Source organism: Asterias rubens, chromosome 11 (assembly GCF_902459465.1).
Source record: "Asterias rubens chromosome 11, eAstRub1.3, whole genome shotgun sequence".
Classification (NCBI taxonomy): domain Eukaryota; kingdom Metazoa; phylum Echinodermata; class Asteroidea; order Forcipulatida; family Asteriidae; genus Asterias; species Asterias rubens.
In genome coordinates this window covers 1,878,553-1,896,924 of record NC_047072.1, presented here as the reverse complement: position 1 = coordinate 1,896,924, position 18,372 = coordinate 1,878,553, and the positions used below count along the sequence as shown (strand labels likewise).

Here is an 18,372-nt window from a genome sequence, read left to right as displayed (position 1 = left end):
ATATATATGAGGTATGTAGGCACAGCACCATGACACTACTAGGTATGGGTAAATGTTGTCTGTATTTGATAGGCACTCAAAACCAAACAGTGCAACACTTTAGCGTCCTCCATACCTCAAAAAGGCTAATGGTGAGCAATTTCCTTAAAGATGGGCGCTTGAATTTTTGTTATCTTTTTTTTTTGAGAATTGAGGCAAACAATAAATCTCGCAAGAAGACCCAAACTCTATGTTTCAAATCAGTTATAAACACACGTTTAAAATTAATCTGGCTCAGTCAATTGATTTCGCGTATCCCAGATGACCGATTAACCTCAAATGGGCACATTTAAAAAATATTTCATATGTATTTGGTCAAAAACAAGAGTGGATATTGGTCTTTGACAACATTGACAATGCTGTCTGTGAACTTCAAAGGGATTGGCACAGCGTTGGCAACAAACGTAGCAAAAGCAAACACTCAATATTGACTTGACTTTAAAGCCATTGGACCCTTTCGGTACAGAAAAAAATTCAAAGTTCACAGGTTTACAATTACAGAAGGTAATGGTGAAAGACTTCTCTCGAAATATTAGTCCATGAAATGCTTTACTTTTTGAGAAAACAGTAAAACAATATCAATTCTCGATAGCGAGAATTACGGATTTATTTTAAACACATGTCATGGACACGGCGAAACGTGCGGCTACAAGGATGGGTTTACCCGTTATTATCTCCCGACTCCGATGGCCGATTGAGCCTACATTTCCACAAGTTTGTTATTCGATATAGAAGTTGTGATACACGAAGTGTGGGCCTTGGGAAATACTGTTTACCGAAAGGGTCCAATGGCTTTAATGCAGGCACAAATAATCTAAATCAATATTTATGCTTGTAAAAATTTCGTAATTTTTCAAAAAAGGTTGGTTCAATATTCCACAATTAACAACACAAACAATGTTGCCTGAATTAAACATTTAAATACGAAGGGCATGTAGTGTAGACTAAGTAAACCTCTGATTACAAATAAGGTCACTCAGTACATTCCATAGTTTTTCTGGCAGGCAAGATACACGTATTTTGTGTAACAATTTCCACATAAATCCACAACCGAAAATAATTGCAAGAAATAGTTAGGGCCTGATGTTTCGACCCTAGCAGAGTCTTTCTCGAAGGCTAACAAAAAAAGAATCTGCTAGGGTCGAGCCGTCAGGTCATTAACTATTTTTTTCCATTCATACCGTCGTCGGCCCATTGGGTTGATAAGTTGTTTCCAACAGCTAATTCTATTTTCTCAAAACATAATTGCAGCTGTACAAATTTTGAGACCAAAGATGGATATAAATTAGACAGTACAATCTCAATATCAGATAGTATGTCAGACTTGTCACACATTGAGCTATGTACAAATTGTGCCTGCAGGAACGCCATGCTCTGTGGCTCGTTTGTAAACAAGTGATATAACAGGCAAAACAAAAATGTTTGAACAATTGAAAAAAACCCAGCTCATCAGGTTGTCTTTCAAAAATGTGTCAGCCTCCTCTTACCATTCTTTCAGAAAAGCCGGACGCTAATCATGTTTGTTTGGCATTACATGGTCTAAATGGTGCTTAATTACTTTTGCTAATTAAAAACATAAATTAACAAAAAAATTACATTAAGCGCACGTTGTGGTGGAGAACTTTTCTCTTTTGTTTCTTGAAAACTAGAGGACTGGAAGAATATGCACTCGTCCAGAAAACTGAAGATAGACTTCCCTCTTGGATGTAGAGGACTGGAAGAATTGCACTCGTCCAGAAAACTGAAGATAGACTTCCCTCTTGGATGTAGAGGACTGGAAGAATTGCACTCGTCCAGAAAACTGAAGATAGACTTCCCTCTTGGATGTAGAGGACTGGAAGAATTGCACTCGTCCAGAAAACTGAAGATAGACTTCCCTCTTTGATGTATGCATACCAGGCGACAAAGAGTTGAGACTTAACTAGAGTGAAAACAAGTAAACAATCAAAAACGTTATATCACAGTTACTAAAACGTGAATCGTTGTGGTTCAAAACAAATTTCCTACATGTATCTACGTTAATGTACAGGTACTATTTTGCAGGCAATCTCCCACCGAGAAAATCCGTTCACAAACATGGCTCACATAATTTTGTTTAACAATGTTTAGTTAAGATAGGCCTACTTCATAAAAATTTCCCCAGTTCATAAGTATTATTTTTTTGTATACAGTTACCAAGAAAATTCACTCACAAACATGGTTCACATAATTTGTTTAACAACTTCTAGTTAAAGGCAGTGGACACTATTGGTAATTACTCAAAATAATTATTGGCATAATACCTTTCCTGGTGACGAGTAATGGGGAGAGGTTGTAGGTATAAAATGTTGTGAGAAACGGCTCCCTCTGAAGTGCCATAGTTTTCGAGAAAGAAGTAATTTTCCATGAATTTGATTTTGAGACCTCAGATTTAGAACTTGAGGTCTCGAAATCAACCATCTAAACGCACTTCGAGTGACAAGGTTTTTTCTTCTTTCATTATTATCTCGCAACTTCGATGACCGACTGAGCTCAAATTTTCACAGGTTTGTTATTTTATGCATATGTTGAGATACACCAACTGTGAAGGCTAGTCTTTGACACTTACCAATAGTGTCCACTGCCTTTAAGATAGGCCTACTTCATAATATTCCCCAGTACACAACATTTTTATTTTTTTTATTTTTTTTTATGAAACAAAAGATCCAACAACAAGCAAAATTAAGATTAATACATGCGAAACAGGGCTAGCAGACTCAAGATAGTTGGCCTTCCAAAAACGGCATCTCTCTCTCTCTCCAGACAGGAAAACTGAATTTCAATACGATTATCGATTTAATATTTAGAGTCTGGCACATCAGCACGGCCCTATTGTGTCCTGGGTACCATTTCAAGCCGTTTCCATAACAGCGTAAATTAAAATTCATCAATCAAATAATATTACTAGTCTACCCACCTCCATTTTTTTTAATAACTCAATTTTTTTGGCGCAGTAAAATGACAAAGCAGTGTAGAGAAATGGCCTTGAATATCTTTTAGAGATACCAAAGTCAGATGATGCGTTGTGTATGACGTCATGGGTAGAGCGAGTTGCGAAGAAACATGTAACGAGTAGGGTAAGGTGGCCTGTTTATTAACCGATTTGTTTACTTTATTTGTGATGTTAACCTTTCCTCTTTTCTACTTTTGGGAGGGTGGGGTGTAGACAGCCCCAAAATGATACACTATGTCAGCCTGCAATATGATACTATGTGGTGAATGCATCTAAACAGTACACGGTCAACCCTCCTACTGTCTGACCATTTCAGATCATCCACTGAGGTTTTGAGTGATAGATAAACTTTGCCAGCCTGCAATATGATATCATGTGGTAAATGCATCTAAACAGTACACAGTCAACCCTCCTACTGTCTGACCATTCAACATATGCCAGCCTACTGTATCATGTGGTGAACGCATCTACACACTACACAGTCAACCCACCTACTGTCTGACCATTCAATATATGTCAGCCTACTGTATCATGTGGTGAATGCATCTACGCAGTACACAGTCAACCCTCCTACTGTCTGACCATTCAATATATGCCAGCCACTATGATATCATATGTGAATGCATCTACACAGTACACAGTCAACCCTCCTACTGTCTGACCATTCAATATCATCCGCTGAGGTTTTGAGTGATAGATAAACTTTGCCAGCCTGCAATATGATATCATGTGGTAAATGCATCTAAACAGTACACAGTCAACCCTCCTACTGTCTGACCATTCAATATATGCCAGCCTACTGTATCATGTGGTGAATGCATCTACACACTACACAGTCAACCCTCCTACTGTCTGACCATTTCAGATCATCCACTGAGGTTTTGAGTGATAGATAAACTTTGCCAGCCTGCAATATGATATCATGTGGTAAATGCATCTAAACAGTACACAGTCAACCCTCCTACTGTCTGACCATTCAATATATGCCAGCCTACTGTATCATGTGGTGAACGCATCTACACACTACACAGTCAACCCTCCTACTGTCTGACCATTCAATATATGCCAGCCTACTGTATCATGTGGTGAATGCATCTACACACTACACAGTCAACCCTCCTACTGTCTGACCATTCAATATATGCCAGCCTACTGTATCATGTGGTGAACGCATCTACACACTACACAGTCAACCCTCCTACTGTCTGACCATTCAATATATGCCAGCCTACTGTATCATGTGGTGAACGGTTCTACACACTACACAGTCAACCCTCCTACTGTCTGACCATTCAATATATGCCAGCCTACTGTATCATGTGGTGAACGCATCTACACACTACACAGTCAACCCTCCTACTGTCTGACCATTCAATATATGCAAGCCTGCTGTATCATGTGGTGAATGCATCTACACACTACACAGTCAACCCTCCTACTGTCTGACCATTCAATATATGCCAGCCTACTGTATCATGTGGTGAATGCATCTACACACTACACAGTCAACCCTCCTACTGTCTGACCATTCAATATATGCCAGCCTACTGTATCATGTGGTGAATGCATCTACGCAGTACACAGTCAACCCTCCTACTGTCTGACCATTCAATATATGCAAGCCTGCAATATGACATCATATGTGAATGCATCTACACACTACACAGTCAACCCTCCTACTGTCTGATCATTCAATGCCGTCCACTGTCCACTTGCATTATGTAGATGAACTTTGCCAGCCTGCAATATGATTTCAAGTGGTGAATGCATCCGCACAGTCAACCCTCCTACTGCCTGACCATTCAATATATTCCATAATGGTTTTGAATTAAAGATAAACTTTGCCAGCCTGCAAAATGATATAACTCAGTGAAAGCATCTTCATTGTTTATAAAACACAGTCGAACCCTTCTACTGTTTGATCATTCAATATTATCCACTGTGTTTTTGAATGATGAGCCCCAGTGAATAATGTTGATGAATGCATCTAATTTACACTTTGCGGATATTTTACAGTTAGTCAGTTAGTTCTATGCACAGTTTCTCAATCCCATAAAACCCTTGCAGTTGAAAGGTTTTAAATGATTTGAAAATATTATCCCACTGACATGAAATAATGATACTACTTCTACTACTGCTAATAATAGTAACAACTATATCTGATTTATCTAAGGGCAAAACAATCGTCAACTTATTAGAATAGGGAAAATGTCACGTCTGTAGTTTATTTACATATTCAAGCTTTAATTGCACTCCATGTCAACAACTCCAAGTGACAAAACATTTTGGTTAAAAAGGGAGAAATGGCTGACAGAGGATTGGATATTTCAGCAGCCTTGGGCTTCACAAACAGGCAAGGTCACATTTGAAAGCAAGCTAGGAAGGGTTTTTATGATAACTAAATTGTATTTGCACACTGGGATATTGTTGTTACAATCCCCCTTGACTATCCCCTCAAGTAAACCCCCCTGCCTCTAAAATGGAATGACCGTGTAGATATGGCTTTGGTAGAGAACATAATCAAGCACATGTTGGTGTTATAATGTGCAATAAAGTAGCAATTTATTTGAACTATTGCAAGCAGTCCATAAATACAACAAACAAAGAAATGATACAAATCACTAAATGCAGAATTTACAAATCCCCAGGATATCTTAATGAAGTCTTGTAGGCCAGCCATAAAAATGTAAATATGAGACCGATATAAAATTAGGTCAAAGAAATCCGATACCACTACTACAGTGAAATCAAATTTCTTCTGGGAGTTTGAATTCAATATTTCTTTCACCAGCATGAATGGATTCCTCCAAAGGACGATTCCCAGCACTGGTTCAGTTTGTGTCAGTTTAGATGCGCACTTATTGTCGTATTTTGAGACGTTCAGCTCAGATGGTTTGGGAGATAAAGATACGGTGCAATAAGAAAGAGGACAAGATGGAGTCACAATTAGAAGGACGGTAGAGAGTATGAAAGAGTTGAGAGAATTGAAACGGATGTCTTAATAACCAAAGTGTAACCCGAGACAATACAATGAACTGTTGATTAAGTTTTGACGAGTTGAGGTTCAGGGGAGCACAAAAGATGCGATGTGTGTACACTGTTTTGTGGGGGAAACCATGGACCAAACAATACGGTGAAATCTTATTTCTATGAACTCAGAGGGAGAAAACTTGCTTCAGAGTTGACGAAACGCCCGGTTGAAATGATATCCACTCATTATGGTCATACTATACAACCATGATGAAGCTTTCATAGTCTAATTTGCATTCTTGTCTTATGGTTGATATTGCAGCCTGAGATATCCAAAACACGGTTTTGATGAGAAAGCTTGCTTTCAGAGTTGACGAAACGCCCGGTTGAAAAAAAGATTGGGTGTTAAAATTGACACCATTGGTGTTGTCACATAAAGATACGAAAAGAATCAAAATTCACGACATAGTAAAATAACACCTGTTACGTGGTGTGAATTTAACACATGATATGTTAATGGTGTGACGTTTTATTCTCTCCAGTGTGTTGAAAAAGAAAACTGGTGTAAGAGACATCATAAGGACACTAAAACAAGATAAATGGAGATGGGCTGGACACGCTGCCCAATGATATGACAATAGATGGACAACAAGATTAATGGATTGGTAACCAAGGACAGGGAAAAGGAAAAGAGGTAGACAGAGAAGAAGTTGAAGAGATGACATCAGGGTCTGTGCAGGAACAACATGGACCAGAACTGCAAGAAATTGAACCAAATGGCGTCGACACGAGGAGGGCTACGTACATCTTACAATGGATGTACATAGCCTAAATCATTCGCTCTGTTCATTGGCTTCCAATTCACCAATGCATCCACTTCAAAATTCTTCTTCTTGTGTATAAAGCTGTTCATAACTTGGCTCCGGTGTATCTCCAAGACCTCAGAGCCCTTCGTTCTTCTTCACTGTCATCAGCTTCTCGACGCCTTCGCTCTTCTTCATTTGCTCATTTCCAGCTTTCCCCGGGACCCCGCACCATGACAAGCTATGGCGATCAGACCTTTTCAGTCATAGCTCCAACACTTTGGAACAAGCTACCCACCCACATTCAAGCAGCTCCCTCATTGGACACTTTAAATCTCAACTTAAACCGATCTGTTTTGTCAATCTGGTTATAGCGCTTAGAAAAATCTGTATTTAGCGCTCTGTAAATGTTGTAATTATTATTATTATTATTATTATTATTATTATTATTATTATTATTATTATTATTATTATTATTATTATTATTATTATTATTATTATTATTATTATTATTATTATTATTATTATTATTATTATTATTATTATTATTATTATTATTATTATTATTATTAGTATTATTATTATTATTATTATTATTATTATTATTAAATTATGATGATGAGTGGGTCTATACGTGACAGCACTTGTCAGTTTTAACACCTAACATGAAGCATCATACAAATACGACCACACTATGAAAAACATTTTGGATAATAGTATAATACATGTATTTGACACATTTGTGGATACCTGGGGAGGGGGAGGGGGGAAGAATGTGGTTAAGAAAATATCAGCTGCTTACCTAAGAAATGTTGTCAATTCTTGGGGAAGTCCGTTTATACCTCTGAACCATCAATGCTTAGCTCACTGTATTTAAGGAAATAGAACAAAATGCAAAATACAGAGTTATGTGCCTCAAGAAATAGATAGTTCCTAAATATAGCCCTCGTACCCAGGGTCATACACTAATACCTGCCATAATCGCCATTTTGAGAGTTCAATGGTAAGTAATGGGGACAGGTTGGTAGTATAAAACATTGTGAGAAACGGCTCCCTCTGAAGTAACGTAGTTTTCGAGAAAGAAGTAATTCGGTACCAATAGTGTCCACTGCCTTTAAACACAACCAGCATCAGAACATCTGTCACCGCTGACTTTCCTTTCCTTCAATGTAAACTGAACTTAAGCCCCACTTCCAAAGTAATTTTTTTTTTATATTTAAACAGAGAAATGTTCAAATAGAACTAACCTATATTTGGCTCCCATTCTGTACATGTAGGTACAATAATCACAATAATTTTTTCTCCCGCTTGTAAAATGAATTTATGACAAGTTATTGAGAGTTTATTAATAATAATCCTCTTTAAACTAAAGCACATAGTAGTCCCAGCTGATTTTGTAACCCTCTGCCCAGGTAGTAGTAAAAAAGCAGCACACAGTTCTTTTCTTTCATTATTCTCTCGCAACTTTGACGACCAATTTAGCTCAAAACTTTCACAGGTTTGTTATTTTATGCATATGTTGAGATACACCAACTGAGAAGACTTGCCTTTGACAATTACTAAAGGCGTCCAGAGCCTTTAAACGCAAAGTAGATGAATACCTTAAGTTGGTTTTTGGAACCAATGGGTTATTTGAACCCTATATAAATGTAGATGCGTACAAAAAACACAGTGAAAATGGTCACATTTTTGAGTTATCGCTAAAAATCAAGAGCGAATACGTCCTTGCAGGTAGAATACCAACTTTAAAGGCAGTGGACACTATTGGTAATTACTCAAAATAATTATTGGCATAAAACCTTTATTGGTGACAAGTAATGGGGAGAGGTTGATGGTATAAAACATCGTGAGAAACGGCTCCCACTGAAGTGCCATAGTTTTCGAGAAAGACAACATCATGTGACAAGGGTGTTTTTTTCTTTCATTATTATCTCGCAAGTTCGATGACGGATTGAGCTCAAATTTTCACAGGTTTGTTATTTTATGTATATGTTGAGATACACCAACTGTGAAAGCTAGTTTTTGACAATTACCAACAGTGTCTATTGCTTTAAAAGCCCCTGTGCCTCGAATCACAACGGACCGTGATTTAAATATGTAGCGGGTTTTGCTCCAGTTCACCATTAACAGGAACAGTTCATCCATCCATCACCATGTTGGTAATTTGTTCCTTAAGTGTAGATGTATTCAATATGACAAATGAACCATCCTGAACGCATTAACAACTCCCCGAGACATCTGCAAATGTAATCCAGACCAATTAGGTGCTGGTTCGGTCTCAACAAACAAGTTTGCGACACTAGAAACATGTAGAGCGCCACGGACAATTTATTTATATTTTGAGTTCGCCATGTCCTAACAGCTAAAAACATGTAGAGCCGAACTTATTCAAAAATTCTAAACTTGTAGAGCTGACAATTTGTGTTTAATTCTTGGAGTTTCCTGTGTCTTGTCCCCATCCTTCATAAGGGGGTCAGTATATACATTTTCATCAAAGTACACTGACTATCAAAGCACACTGACGCATCTGGAACTCTCTACCACTTAATCTTCGATCTTGTGTTTGTACCGCAAAATTCAAGTTTCTTCTCAAAACTTATCTTATGTCACAGGTTTTCAATGACTAATTTTGTTGTGTCTGTTTTTCTTTGTGTTGTGTTTTGTTTTTTGTTTTGTTTTTGGTTTTACTGCGCCTTGAACACCCAGCAGGGTGGATATGTGCGCATTACAAGTCTTATTATTATTATTATCATTATTATTATTATTATTATTATTATTATTATTAGAACTAAAAACATGTAGTGTGATTTGTTTTTTGAAAATCTGAGTTTGCCTCATCTTATTCCCAAACTTACAAGAGGGTCAGTGTATACTTTCGCATCAAAGTAAACTGACTATTTGTGATTGGCGTTTCCTTTTGTAGTTGATGCCACTGCTTAAAGGCAGTGGACACTATTGGCAATTACTCAAAATATTTATTAGCATAAAACCTATCTTGATGACGAGTAATGGGGAGAGGTTGATGGTATAAAACATTGTGAGAAACGGCTCCCTCTAAAGTGACGTAGTTTCCGCAAAAGAAGTAATTTTCAACAAATTTGATTTTGAGACCTCAAGTTTAGAATTTGAGGTCTCGAAATCAAGCATCTGAAAGCACACAACTTCGTGTGACAAGGGTGTTTTTTATTTCATTCATATCTCGCAACTTCGACGACCGATTGAGCTCAAATTATCAGATGTTTGTTATTTTATGAATATGTTTAGATACACCAAGTGAGAAGACTGGTCTTTGACAATTACCAATAGTGTCCACTCTCTTTAAAGGCAAAATATACCTTCGGTTTTTGGAACCTTTTAAGTTTTTTTTTTAGTCCTATATGAATGTAGATGTACATACAACAAAACTGTGACCATTCATTTCAAAAGTTGGCAAACAAGTCTGGTGCGGTTATGTCCACGGGAAGAATAATCCAATACAAAAATAACAATTCACAGATTAAAGATTGTTGCCCCCGAAAATGATATCTTTTTACATAACCACATTATTTCTAGTGAAATAATTCCCAAAATGCTTTATATTATCGGAAGATACCTTTTACCATACTTGTTTATTGCCATTGATTTTTAGAGTCAATACAATGAACTAACTGCTTTAGTCATGGTTTGCGGTGTCTTGTTCCCATACTGCATGTATAAGGTAGTCAGTCGTACACATTCTCATTAAAATAAATCAATTAATTTTTTGTGATTTTAACTTGTGTTGACTTTTCCTTTGTTGATAAGTAAACCCTGCTGGTTGTAATGGACGTCCGTATGAAAGCAAAACAATCAATCATGTTGACAGATGTAGTGACCAAAATCAACATTTCTGCATACCATTTGTTCCATTTCTCAATTATACCTATTACATGTACACAAAAATACCTCCAATGATTAGTTGCTTTGTTTCCAAAACAATTCCAGACTAGTTTTGGTATTTGTGTGTCATGAAATGGTCAAAAACTGTGGCCATCTGTTTTTCTGGATTTCCATAGTTCCATTCTCGGCTGGCAACAAACTTTGGCTGTGACATTGTGATCAAAAGGTCTATCAATTGCCCTATGTGGTCAAGAGAGGGTTAGTTGGTGGAAGCCCCAACGATTATTCACAGAAGGTTTTCTGAGCATGTTACAAGTCTCAGTCAGCAAGTGAAGCACAATGTAAAATTCTGGACATGCCAACTGGAAACACAAAGTATTTGTGTCTGTAGTGTATCGCTTAGGCAGTAGACACTATTGGTAATTACTCAAAATAATTATTAGCATAAAACCTTTCTTGGTGACGCGTAATGGGGAGAGGTTGATGGTATAACACATTGTGAGAAACGGCTCCCTCTGAAGTGCCATAGTTTTTAGAGAAAGAAGTGATTTTCAACGAATTTGATTTTGTGACCTCAGATTTAGAACTTGGGGTCTCAAAATCAACCATCTAAACGCACATAACTTTGTGTGACAAGGGTGTTTTTTTCGTTCATTATTATCTCGCAAGTTCAATGACCGATTGAGCTCAAATTTGTTACACCAACTGTGAAGGCTAGTCTTTGACAACTGCCTATAATAAAAACATCACTTACTAATTGATGTCTAAAGGGATAAACAAAAATAATTGTTTTTATTCACTTTTATCAATCAAAATGAAGGTTTTATTTAAGAAAATGTGAAAATAAAGAGTCTAAAGTAGCATAAAACGACATAAAAAAAAAAAAAAAAAGCGACAAACGACTTTTTTTTTTTTTAGAGCCTGTCACATTTAAACCGGATCACACACAGATCAGTATCATCTCTTTATGCTAATAATGGATTAAATGGAGACGGGCACTCTTAGTCGAAGACTCTCAAAGGGGTAAGCCTTCTTACCCATCTGAAGAATCAACCGGTACTTCGCATCAAGAAAACCATAGCCATGGTAATTAGAGCCACTCTGACTCCTAACGGTGGTGCCCGAGAAATGTCAAGTTACTGATCGTTTAATCAACGTAATGAAAATATGAACCCCTAGGGGCGAACAGTGGCTGCCTCCTATATGGCATCAAAGAGGAGATGGACGGGGGGGGGGGGGGGGGGGATTGAAAAAGAAGTCCCAGCACTATTAAATCTAGGTTGCTTCATTAGAAACGACACTTTATAAAATATCGGCCCTCGGGATATTAAGGAAGGAATGGGTGGAATCAATATCTGTCCACTAGTGGTGAGACAGTGACCACTCTGCATAACGACGACCGGTCTATCGCGCGAGGGCAACATGCTATATGCGTCTCTTTTCTCTTGGCGCTGAAACCGAAACCGTCACTCGTGTTTTGTACTTCACCTGAAGAAGCCAATTAGCGCGGTACTTCATGTCGTCTTTGGGGAGCTTAGCACAAAATTAGCCAACCCGTAACATTCCAATAGGCCCAGTTTATTAGAAACAACTTTCTGCTAAGCACAAATCTACAGGATACCAGTCGCAGAGGACACATGTGAAATGGAATTTTGGCTGGTTACCTTATTCTGGTAAGCATAATTTTGCTGTGCTTAGCTACTTTGGTATCCCCCCCAAAAAAAAAAAAATAAAAAAAAGGATAGAAGAACAAAAACACAAGATTTTGTATTTCTATCTGAAAGCTCACTTATGGCAACGTTAGAAAGCATCCTTTGGTCAGAAATGCCCTTGTTGATAAAAAGTCAATCAAAACATAACAATCTAAGATACAATGCATGCATGAATTATTTCTCAGACTTCGGAAGGCTGGTGTCCATCTATGCATGCTGTGGTCAGAGATTTGGTTGGTACCCACTGTAACCCCGCTAAACGTGGATTGATTCGACCTACAAGTGAAAATACCGTGACAGTATTTAGCTGTTTTATCAACATGTTGACCTTGTATTCAGCTGTTATTTTCACAGGTGACTTCTATTGTATCTTTCTTGATTTCAACGATTAATTTATAGAACTAAGCATTTACACATGGAAAATCAGGTAATGGAGCAGAAACAATTAAAACAACAAAATAGACAGAACACTAACTCTGCACAACACAGTGAGCAATGGAGAGAAATTATTATACATATCTCAATTAGAGACAGGTTTTAACGAACAAAGAGACATGACAAGGACAATAAAAACAAACTAAATGGAGATAGGCTGGCACACTGTCCGAAGAAATGAAAATAGCATACAGCAAGATGGATTAGCAACCAAGGACGTAGAACAGGAAAAGAGGTACACAGAGAAAAAGATGGTGAGATGACATCAGAGTTGATGCAGGAACAATACATGGACCAGAACTGCAAGAAACATAAGTTAAGGCATTTACATCCGAAGGCCTATACATCTTACACTGGATGAGCACAGCTTCAATGATAATGATGATGATGAATTAGATTTCAAGAATTAAATTGAGCTGAAAAGAAGCTCGTTACTGCACTATTCATTTAAGTATTGCCACTACTCATCAATTAAAGAGCTTAAAATAGGAGAGACGATAGTCTCTACGATAATGACAGAATGAAATTAAAAACCGCTGAAAGTCACCAACACCCTCATTTCAGACAGGGTTAGATATTTGATCTTATAAGTTCACAGTCTTTTGATGAGACAGGGAGGCCTACCCCTCGCAGTTATAGATGGTCTGCCTAAGGGTACATTTTGCAGCAGAGGTTGTGCTAAGCTGCGCTGGATAGACAATGTGACAAAGTGGAGTGGTAGAAGTTTAGGAGAGCTGAGAAGAGCAGGGATTGAAAGAGAGCAGGTGGCGGCGGCGACTACAGGAGTGCGCAACCATTACAATTTGAGGATGAGGCGGCCACGGACGCAAGTATTTGCCAACCGATGATGAGTCTTTTGCATACACAGTTGTGGGTAGTTGCTGTTGTTCTACTATTCCTTTCTCTGAAAGATCTCTCGCGTGGGGACCCAATTGAAGAAAGACAACGATGCGGGACCTTTGCTCCATTATGTAAAAGTCTTCCAAGCTGTTTGAATCCTAGACTGAACATCTGACGTCACACATCGAGGCTTGTGAATAACGCCAGAGAATGGCCTTTAGCTTAGGTCATTCCCCGTCCATCTTCACCTTTTACCTACATTCATTTGCAGATGGCCGCAAGTGCAGCTGCCAAATATCACCTCTGACCAATCAGAGCACAGATAAAGCAAGCTTACGTCACTGGATGTTTATCCAATGAAATAGTTTTATTCAATCGAATCACTGGTTCTGTACAGCAAGCATCTGTCTTTATCATCGTGCTTAAATACAGGGGACCAGGCTGTGTGAATGCTAGCCTTGTGGACAAATCGCTAAATGTCTGTCAGGGTGATAGAAAAACGGCTCTCTTTTAACAATAACTTGCGAGACGGCTGCTCTGCAAGAAACAACTGCTCTCGTGGCTAAGACGGCTCCAAGTATTTGGAAAATATTACCACCCTCAAATAAATTGGACTCGTCTAGGAAGTTTCATTGGCCGACGCCAACCGTAATAATCTACTACATGTACATGAATGTACAGATTTGCAAAGTGAATACTTACAACTGCCAGGTTTCACAAGGGATACAGAATCTTATATTTGGTTTTACTTTTTGCCAGTAAAGAAACTCTACAACCTCAGTCTTAACCCCCTCACCAAAATCGACACAGTTTTTCTGATTTAAGGGGGGATTTATTCAAGGAAACTTCACAGTATGCATCTGCAGCCAATGATTTCATTGCTTGGCCATGCGGTGGATATTTGCGTCATCTTGCATGCCGTTAACGGTCTGCCACGTTCACCTGTTTCATTTTAGCGACGGTCTGGAACAATTACGCTGGACGTGGCGAGACTATGAAATGTCCAAATCTTTTTGGGACAAGGAGGTTATCCTGCAGGGAATTGGAGAAGGCTTTGTAAACTTTAGTATCATCAGATGTTTCTTCCTCCAAAAGACTGTGCAAGTCTCACGCATACCAGAACGAGAAAATATGTCAAGAGAAGAATTTTTTACTGAAATCAAATGTTTGGTTGAAATTATCTTCTATGAAGAAATTTAAACAATAAAAGTAAAATGTTTGGAGCAAGTTTGATCCTCCTTCCTCTAATAGCAACTTCTGTATATATTCAAACGCAGCAGAAATTCTTTCCAGCCGACATTACTGATTTGACCCTTACACCGATGTGTATTAAGCACTGTATACTCAGTACTCTCCCAAGCTCTATTAAAAAGAAACCCACACGTAACTCACTCGGGTGGGATTGGACCCACGACCTTTGCATTGCTAGAGCAGATGTCTAACCACTAGACCACTGAGCTATATTAGCCCAGTAGTGGCTAGAGGTATTTTCCAATCATTAACCCATGTGTCAACCAATTCTAAGACCTCAAGTATCTGAATTTATTACTTTTTAATGCTTCTTAGGGCCCTAAATTTGAGACATTTTAATACTCTTCAAGGCTCCGCATAAACCCCGATAACAATTGTCTATAAATATTGAATTACCTCGAGTCAGCCAGTTGAGCCAGCCCAGCCTCTATCAATGCCAGATGAACCAGCCTAGTAGTCTGTGGTGTTCCGATATCAACCTGGTCTTGTTCATCTGTCACGTTGTATAACAGAATACCTGGAACTGTAGAATCATCCTGTACAACATTCACAAAGAAGATAAAATCATTAGTTTGTGGAAAAAGTAATTGTTTTTCGTCAGTTAATTTGACTAGTTTGTTTAATGTAAGAATCATTATTGCTATTGGCATACACTGTATCACCAATGTATTTGTATACACATATTGACTGGCAATGAGGTAACTAGTATACGTCTATTCCCACGAGGGACTTTGAGTGACCAGAAGAGCGACCAATTTCCCGAGGCCGAAGGCCGAGGGAAATAGGCCCCTCTTCTGGTCACTCACAGGCCCGAGGGGGAATAGACGTACACTAGTTACCGAACTATGCCAGTCAATATGTGTTTTATAACACAGCTCGGTTTTAAATGTCAAATAAGAACAGAAATAGGAGTTTTGTAGTTGTTGTTCACGGTTCAAGTCAAGAGAGGGCGCTGTTACCGCGGGCACTATTTGCAAAGACTAGTGCCCGCTCTGGTACTATTCCCGCAAAACACGCGCGCGCGTTCACTAGCCTATATTAGTTCATCCCACGTGACCGTGTTTCAGCCAACCAGAATACAGAACAAGCAAGAGGTGTGTTATAATTTACTATAGTGCAGTCATTGCAGTTTACTAGTGCAGCACGCATACAGTATCTCAAACCCCAGACTGTTGGAGTCTGATATGTAGTATTTATCCGTTTACTCATGCAATTCTCAGTTCAGCAATACCTCATCATAACCAAAACTACAGTACACTGATTCTGATGGCAAACCTGATCCCATGTAAAGTTGTATACCATAAGGTTGCAGGTTCAAACCCTCCAAGCTATCAACTGGGGCCAATTTCATAGAGCTGCTAAGCACAAACATTTACTTTAACATGAAATTTTTGCCTGGATAAAAAAAGGATTACCAAGCAAATTTTCACGTGATTTTCAGGATAAGCAAACAACAGCTGAAAACCAGTAACAAGCAATATGCCAAAAAAAAAAAAAAACATTTGATTGGTAATCCTGTTTTTATCAAGGAAGAAATTTCTTGCTAAGCAAATTTTGTTGCTTAGCAGCTCTATGAAAGTGGGCCCTGATTTCACACAGAATTGACCCAATTCACCTGACGTCATCATCAGAATAATCTTGGAACCGCCATACTGGTGGGCAATGTCATTGTGCGTTATTCAGTGACATGCACATTTTAGGCGTCGCGGCGTTAACACGTAAAACTATTGACCACCAAAAAGGTGAGCGTGGCACAGTCGCCGCGTGTGATGTGCATGCAAGCGGTCAATATAATAAAATAAGTATTCTCGTCTAGTTACTGAATCACAATTTCTTGATTTGTGCAATTTATTACCATAGACGTTAAATCATGAAGCATTAAGGATCCAATGTTTGCAAGAGTGTGGCTGTTGTCAGCTGGGTTTAACATCCCCTTGCTGGCAGTTGGCGATTTTCCCTTGGCAGAAAGATCATCTTTCACCAACCTAGTAAACAAATCAGTTTACTAGTGCAAACCTCAGTCCGACAAAATCAAACAAAACAGACAGTTTGCTTGTGATGAGATGGGGGCGGTTAGGTTGTACAAAAACAGCAGTCAATGCCTCAACACCCTCTCTGTGTAAACACCTCACTGCTTGGGATAATAGATGTCTACATAAACAAGACAGTTAAACAAACCAGACTTTTACAATTTCTATGATTACTGAGCCATTCCGCACTGAAGTTCAAACACTATTTGTAATCAGAATGCTTAATCAAAGTCAAGGTCTTGATGTGATCTGTTGTTTTCTGCCCCTCCCCCCCCCAGATGATTGATTACCAATTAACCCAACCATGGAGGTAGACCCAACCAAGTATTTTCAATTTTCAAGATTTAAAAGCAGTGGACAGTATTGGTAATTACTCAAAATAATTATTAGCATAAAACCTTACTTGGTAATGAGCAATGGGGAGCTGTTGATAGTATAGAACAGCTCCCTCTGAAATAACACTTTCCGAGAAAGACGTAATTTTCCACAAAATTGATTTCCAGACCTTAAACTAAAAATTTGAGGTCTCGAAATCAGGCATCTGACATGAAAGCATACAACTTCGTGTGACAAAGATGTTTTTTTCTTTCATTAAGTTCGATGACCGATTGAGCTCAAACTTTCACAGGTTTGTTATTTTATGCATATGTTGAGATACACCAACTGTGAAGGCTAGTCTTTGACAATAAATTACCACACTGCCTTTAAGCATTTTAAAAGAATATTTCACAGGTTAGCAAGAAAATTAGGCGGTCATCCTGTGCGTTCACCATGAATTTACATTGTTATTTCATTAATTTTCGTGCAGTAAGCACCGGAAGGTTGGCATGCGTTTTCGTGTGCTTATATGGTAAGCAGCGCTATGAAATGGAAACTTGTACGACTAGCAGCGCTATGAAATGGAATCGTACGACTAGCAGTGCTATGAAATGGAATCGTACGACTAGCAGCGCTATGAAATGGTATTGTACGACTAGCAGCGCTATGAAATGGAATCGTACGACTAGCAGCGCTATGAAATGGAATCGTACGACTAGCAGTGCTATGAAATGGAATCGTACGACTAGCAGCGCTATGAAATGGAATCGTACAGTAAAACAAAATCAGCCGCTCTATGAAATTGAACCCTGAAATCTCTGATTTCAGCACAACCTCCTGAGACCATCTATCACAATTGAACCAAGCAAAACAAGCTGTCGAACACTGAATCTACAGCATAAACAATAATATAGTTGCTGACAATAAAGACGCTGGATATGTAGCAGAGCTTTCTCACAAATGATAAAACACAGTCTCTGAAAAGTGCATGAATACATTAAGGAATTACAAATTACACCCGACAGTAAATTAGTCCCCTTCGAATGACCGGTCTATGCTGCAATTGAGAAGGACGGGCGCAAAGTAAAGGGTAAATATTAACCCATCGAAACGACTAGTTGCGTTAAATCAATTCTGATCACAAG

At 38.5% G+C, this 18,372-nt stretch overlaps 1 long non-coding RNA gene across 1 annotated transcript; it reads right to left on the bottom strand.

Annotated features, from left to right (window-relative positions):
* Nucleotides 1-608: 608 nt before the first annotated feature.
* Nucleotides 609-15,415, bottom strand: LOC117296765. Its single transcript, XR_004519791.1, has 3 exons — nt 15,276-15,415; nt 7,586-7,650; nt 609-1,960 (listed from the first exon to the last, which is right to left on the bottom strand). It is a non-coding gene; the product is annotated as an uncharacterized LOC117296765 (long non-coding RNA).
* Between the last annotated feature and the right edge of the window lie 2,957 nt (nt 15,416-18,372).